Source organism: Periplaneta americana, chromosome 4 (assembly GCF_040183065.1).
Source record: "Periplaneta americana isolate PAMFEO1 chromosome 4, P.americana_PAMFEO1_priV1, whole genome shotgun sequence".
Classification (NCBI taxonomy): domain Eukaryota; kingdom Metazoa; phylum Arthropoda; class Insecta; order Blattodea; family Blattidae; genus Periplaneta; species Periplaneta americana.
The window spans coordinates 5,248,293-5,255,776 of NC_091120.1; positions in this window are offsets into that span (position 1 = coordinate 5,248,293).

The following is a 7,484-nucleotide window of genomic DNA, read 5'->3' on the forward strand; positions in this document are numbered from 1 at the left end:
CTCGGTTGGGTGTTGTGATATTTAGATTTTTATGCTCGACCATGCCGAAATGTAGTAATTATACACCTGGTAGCAGCCCTTTAATGGACCTCATTAAAGTACACCTATTCATTAAAGTTCAGGTGTTCCACCATTCAGGAAATCCCACTGTAGCAATATGAAAGCGCAAGTATCGATTATTCTCGGATATGCAATCGAAAGACAACAATAAATCAATAAATCACCTATATTTGAAATAAAGTCAGTTCTGTTACTATAATGATTAGAGTTAATTGTAAATAATATTCAAATAAATTCAATTTTTCATCTTCTTTTTCAATGTCTAAATCAATTTCAAGGTTATATCAAGATTAATGTTTATTTTATTCTCTAGATTATATCAAGGTCAATATGAACATTTGTTTCTCGGAAAAAATCAATACTTTCGCGTCTGCGCACATCTCACAATTTACGAGGTATTGCACAAGATCAGTTCCGCTCCTAGGTCAGATAAGAATAACATGAATACTTATGAATAATTTAAAATTATAAATATGGTCGAGCATGAAAAGTCGTATAAAACTTGACTATAATGATAGTCGCTTGCGCTCGTTTCATAAACGTACTCGCGTCTTAATTACTATCATTATAGGCTCGTTGCATAATGTACTATTAACGACCTGGTTCTTATTTATAAGGATTGTGAATATGATTGACACTGAAATAAATTTAATTTATGTGTTTTATTAATGATCTTTTTTTGCTTTATTTCTTTATTGAACATATCATATTATATCAATATAAGAATGTAAAATGAGATTACTGTATTTCATTTGAATAAGCCTAATCCATTCCTAAGGAAGTGACGTCAGAATAATGTCATGCAAGTCATTGTCGCCAGAATGTAACTAATGATATTGACGCACTATTCTAACGTTAAAAAATGAGACAGGTAAAACAAGTAAGGGACTTGGTGATGTGATGAGTAAGAGTACTCGACCGACTTATTCAATAAACATAATCAGATCATCAGAGTCAGTGAGCGATTATCCCAGCCTTCTTAGCTAGATAACGACGAATCACAATGAATTAATGGGTTTTTAGGTACTGAATACAAACAAATTTTGTCCAACAATTTAGAAGAAATCCCTGTACAGTAAGGCAGACAGACAGAGAGACAGACTGACAGATAGAAAAGTGTCTATGCGCGAAAATCTCCAAATAAGTTTTTTTTACAGCATCATGATACGTTCGTAATGAGAGAATGAAAAAAATGTATATTTTATTTTATATGATGAATCCTACTTCATTTTACCAGCTCACGAACATAAAAATGTAGACATCCGAGGAATAAATGGCATATGGAAAGACCATGTAGACTACTAGGATTTATTTCAAATCATCCGTCCTCAAGTGAGGTTGACCATTGGGATCCGGAATTAACAGACATGAAAGATAAAGCGAAATGAAACGAGCAAAATAATGATTCGATTTGTACATTAAAACAAAAATTTACGTGTTAACATATAGATGATAGTGTAGAATTTGAAGAGAGGCCCTCAGAATTTCCTTTACGATCTTCTGAACCTCATAAAAGGGAATTTGGAAGGATTTAAGGATATTACATGTAAATTTTGGTAAACAACCCCTCGCTCCATCGGTTTGGAAGTAAATCCCGAAAAGACAAAGTATATGATTATGTCTCGTGATCAGAATATTGTACGAAATGGAAATATAAAAATTGGAGATTTATCCTTCGAAGAGGTGGAAAAATTCAAATATCTTGGAGCAACAGTAACAAATATAAATGACACTCGGGAGGAAATTAAACGCAGAATAAATATGGGAAATGCCTGTTATTATTCGGTTGAGAAGCTTTTATCATCTAGTATGCTGTCAAAAAATCTGAAAGTTAGAATTTATAAAACAGTTATATTACCGGTTCTTCTGTATGGTTGTGAAACTTGGACTCTCACTCTGAGAGAAGAACATAGGTTAAGGGTGTTTGAGAATAAGGTGCTTAGGAAAATATTTGGGGCTAAGCGGGATGAAGTTACAGGAGAATGGAGAATGTTACACAACACAGAACTGCACGCATTGTATTCTTCGCCTGACATAATTAGGAACATAAAATCGAGACGTTTGAGATGGGCAGGGCATGTAGCACGTATGGGCGAATCCAGAAATGCATATAGAGTGTTAGTTGGGAGACCGGAGGGAATAGACCTTTAGAGAGGCCGAGACGTAGATGGCAGGGTAATATTAAAATGGATTTGAGGGAGGTGGGATATGATGATAGAGACTGGATTAATCTTGCACAGGATAGGGACCGATGGCGGGCTTATGTGAGGGCGGCAATGAACCTTCGGGTTCTTAAAAGCCACTTGTGAGTGTGTGAGTGCAACATCCCAGTTGTAAAGCGAAATGCCATATTTTTCACTGAGGTATCGAAGACAAGGTACATATTTAGCTCGCTTGTCATCATTTATCTGCAGTGCTTGATTTGTGTCTCGTTCAAAGCAAATCGTAGGATCTAAGACCATAGCTTTCTGGGCTCTTCTATTGATGGCAATTATATTGACTCTTCTATGAGAATCATCTTCAGACACACAATGAATCTCCTCATGTACTTCCCATCCTCTGTTTCTTAGCAGGTCGGCAATTGCTGTACGGGCACGATGGTGTCTGTTGTTACGCAGTAGCTCTCCCTTCTTACAGAACCTCAGTACGTGGCCAAGTGTTTCAATCTCGCTGCCGCCGGGATGGCGACAACGGGTAGTACTGAAGGTTCTGCCAGGGACAGATCTCACTGCGGTGACGTTGCAAGACATCTTGATGGCATTGATGTATTCCGAGGACGAAAGACACTTTTTAGAGGAGATCCAGGAGTTGGCTTTGGGGCATTCTTCAAATGTACAAACACCTTTGCCTTTATGTGGGAGCTGGCACCATGACTTGCTTAGTTGAGTCGGAGAATCGTCATTATTTTCAATCGAATCCAAGATCAGTCATTGCTTCTACTTTTCATACGTTAAACCCAGTCAAGGAGAATATTGTTTTCCATTGATAGACTAGTTAATGTCCTTGGGTAATCAGGATAGATTTTAATTGTATGAAATACGAACACACATGAAAAATTCGAGAAGTTTTGGAAGGAAAATTCTTTATTTCTCTATATAACAATTCAATTCTTTTATACGGGTAAGTAACGTGTTGTGATATGGAAAGAAGTTATTTATCTTTCCGCTTTTAAAACCATCTTGGTAGTTAAATTCTCTCACTCATTTCAAAACTTCATTCTTTCACTCAGTTCTCCTTGGTTTGTCCGTAACAGCCAACTACACAGAGAAACTGGTATTGACACAATGAAACAGTTTATTCATTCATACGATAAGAAGTTCTATAACAACCTAGAAAATTTTCCAGGCGCCATCCACTACTCTCTCTCTCTCCACATTTCCTACCAGAATCAAGAGCCGACTTCCAATGGACCTCATATTATAATAAAAATTTATCATCACACCAACCTATGTAAATAATTATTTGTTAACAATTATTTTTGTTCATTGAGGAGCCCAATCTAGGCTGCCCTCAATTCAGTGTCATGTATTGTATTTATATTTTATTTAGAAATGATCTGTAGGGTAAACATTGGTAAATTCGTGGCAGTGGTTATTTCGTGATTTTTTTCTTTGCTCTTTTGTGAACTAATCAATGGTGTTCCGAGATCCAAATTTCCGCCAAGGGATTTCATATGTTGTCCAGTTTCCAGAAACATATAGCTAAGCTTTGTGTGACTATTGTAGTTGCTTCTGTGAGCTTTTATGTTTGGAGAGAGCAAGTTTGCGTCGACTTCTCAGGCGTACAAATTTTGTGGATGTTTGTAATTACATTACAGGCTTATTACTAAAGGTAAGCATATTATATTTTGTACAAAGATTTATTGTATGTTAATGAAATTTTAGGAAAGGTTTTTGGAATTTTAGATACATCTGTAGTAGCTATATAGGCTTAGCTTTACTGATAGAAATCTTAGCTGTTTGAGGCGAAATTTTTTTGAGGATTAAGTGTTACATTTTATACTATTTTAAAAATTGTATTACAATAGCAATTTTAGAAATCTGAAGACAAGATGTGATAACAAAAAAGAAAACGAAGACGCAATGGGTTCAGTGTAGCTTCTGTTTGATTTATTATCATGCTAAGTGTCAATGATAAGTGCTAGATGACTTGCAAGAATTGTAACAGAAGATGGAACATGGCTCCACCATTTTGGACCGGAGACAGAGGCAGACAATGGAGTGGCATCATGCAAATTCACCAAAGAAATAGAAATTCAAAAGTACACCTTCGGCAGGAAACGCTTTGGCTACTGTGTTTTTCGATTCAGAAGGACTCTTGCTTGTGTACATCATGCCACACGGAACCACCATTAATTCTGACGGGTATGTTGCAACTCTAAGAAACTTCAAGTTCGACTGAGTCGTGTTCGACGACATCGGGAGAAGCAGGATGTTCTGCTATTGCACGACAACGCACAGCCATATGTCAGTCACAAGACCACAGACCAGATCAGGAAATTCGGATAGACAACACTGAAACATCCGCCTTACAGTCCTGAACTGGCACCGTGCGATTACCATCTCTTTGGTAAACTAAAGTATCTCTTCGCGGAACGAGGTTAGAAGATGATTCCCTTTTGCACGCTGCTAAAGAGTGGCTCAGACGTGTTGGTCCAGACTTTTACCGTGCTGGTCTACAGGCCCTCGTTCCTAGGTTACGTAAGGCAGTTGAAAGGGACGGGGATTATGTGGAAAAGTGACATTTTGTTCCTTAAGGATGCATCTACATTCTGCGAAAATAGCAAAGCTGTAGGATAAAAATATAATTTTTAAACAAACGTTATGCATTACTTTTGGAGTTACCCTAGTAACATAAAGTCCGTAATAAAAGTGTTCACCCTTTCAGGGCAAAGAAGATCCCTTTTAAATTTCAATTTTTACGTTGATTTCATTCTTATTGTGTGTTGATATGTATTTCTATGTTTTCTTGCTATGAATATTAGACGGAATTACTATGTTTGAAGTCTTGTAACAATAAATGAGAATTTCATTTGACTTTAATGGATTTTTCCACAATTCTTCTACCTCTCACGAAATTATCAATGCAATATCACGAAATTACCAAGGTTATCACGAAATAACCAACATTTCAGCTTAAGTTGTAAAAGTGGTTTTTTGGCACATATTCAAGAACGTATCCAATCTTTTATATCTCCAGATTTGTACAGCAAGTTATCGTCTTTTAGATGAAAAAATCGGAATAAGGATATATTTACACATTTGCATTTTAAATAAGTTTTCATGAAATTATCACGAAATTACCTATGTTTACCCTATAGCGCTAAATGCGCTGATCGATCAATAAATTATAAAAGAAAGCTTCATTCAAATGTTGGTATGAACACTGTAAGTATGTATACTTTTGATATAGAATGCCTTTTTCCTCACCGAGTATGAAAACCCGTTCCAGGATCCGTAACGAAAAAGAGAACAAATGACATAATTATAGATGCTTTCTGTATTGGTTTCCAAAATACGGATTGCGATCCCTTGGGGGTTCGTGTAATGAGGTGAGGGGGTTGCGAGATGATTTAAAAAATAAAACAAAAACGCATGATTAACATATATATTATTTTGTAACTTAGAGCAAAAATAATCTGTATTTATCTCAATGTAAGTTTTGGCCCATTATAATGCATAAATAATTTACCATTTCACATATAAGAATTTTATGCCATAAGGAAGGATGGACATTTGAAAAATTTGTGATATGTAAAGTTATTTTTAAATTATTTTCACTTAAACGAAGCCCTGTTTCATTTAAAGAAAGAAAGTATAAGGGCTGTTTTACCCTAATATTGAGAGACGGAAGGTTTGCACTAATCTATTTTTAACAATGTTAACTCCCGTATTTGCTTAAGACTCTACAATTATTATTTTGAAATAACGTAAACACAAGCATAGAAGCTTGGAGTTAAGTTCTTATGCTTAAGTTTATTTTCATGTGTATGTAATTCATTGTAAATGCTAACATTAAATAACATAAGCACAAGGTTTTATGTTTGTATTATGTTTAAATTTAATTTTTATTGTGAATGAAACATAAACATAATTCAATTATGTGAACAGAATTAAATACGTATCAATTTAATGTATATTTAATTATTATTCATATTAACTGAGTTACTTTTGAAGCAAGTAAAGCGATAGGGTTGGAAGTAAATCCCGAAAAGACTAAGTATATGGTTATGTCTCGTGACCAGAATATTGTACGAAATGGAACTATAAAAATTGAAGATTTATCTTTCGAAGAGGTGGAAAAATTCAAATATCTTGGAACAACAGTAACAAATATAAATGACACTCGGGAGGAAATTAAACTCAGAATAAATATGGGAAATGCATGTTATTATTCGGTTGAGAAGCTTTTGTCATCCAGTCTGCTGTCAAAAAATCTGAAAATTAGAATTTATAAAACAGTTATATTACCGGTTGTTCTGTATGGCTGTGAAACTTGGACTCTCACTCTGAGAGAGGAACAGAGATTAAGGGTGTTTGAGAATAAGGCTCTTAGGAAAATATTTGGGGCTAAGAGGGATGAAGTACAGGAGAATGGAGAAAGTTACACAACACAGAACTGCACGCATTGTATTCTTCACCTGACATAATTAGGAACATTAAATCCAGACGTTTGAGATGGGCAGGACATGTAGCATGTATGGGCGAATCCAGAAATGCATATACAGTGTTAGTTGGGAGGCCGGAGGGAAAAAGACCTTTGGGGAGGCCGAGACGTAGATGGGAGGATAATATTAAAATGGATTTGAGGGAGGTGGGATATGATGATAGAGAATGGCTTAATCTTGCTCAGGATAGGGACCGATGGCGGGCTTATGTGAGGGCGGCAATGAACCTCCGGGTTCCTTAAAAGCCAGTAAGTAAGTAAGTACTAAGTTATTTACACATTAACTTAATTACGTACCAATTTAATTAATGTAGGTCTTCTAACAGAAAGTCGTTCACGTGGTTTGTCTTGTAAAATCTATTTTGTCATTATGCATGGATCCGTTCGTTCAATATATTCAAATCACTGTTACTCCATTTCGTCAATTTTTCCCCCAAGTTAAAGGTGGTCACATGAGCTCTGGTGTTTGCATTGTGGAAGCTAGGAGACGTGCAATGTCTTGGTCGGATTTGAAAGAAGAAAGGAGTTTATCTAAAATTTTTTGGGAAAAGATAACGTCCCACTGCTTTTGAAATTCAGGATGGGCAGGAGGATGAGTGGTTTGTGAGGAAGTACACCAACCAGTCAGAGCATTACGCACATGACAGATTTCAGTTGCATCACAGACAGCTTAGTTCAAAAAGGAGAGATTAGCCTTTTGATGTCTGGTTGATTTTCACATAAAGAACTATAATAAAAATGAGCTCTAAAAAGAATAA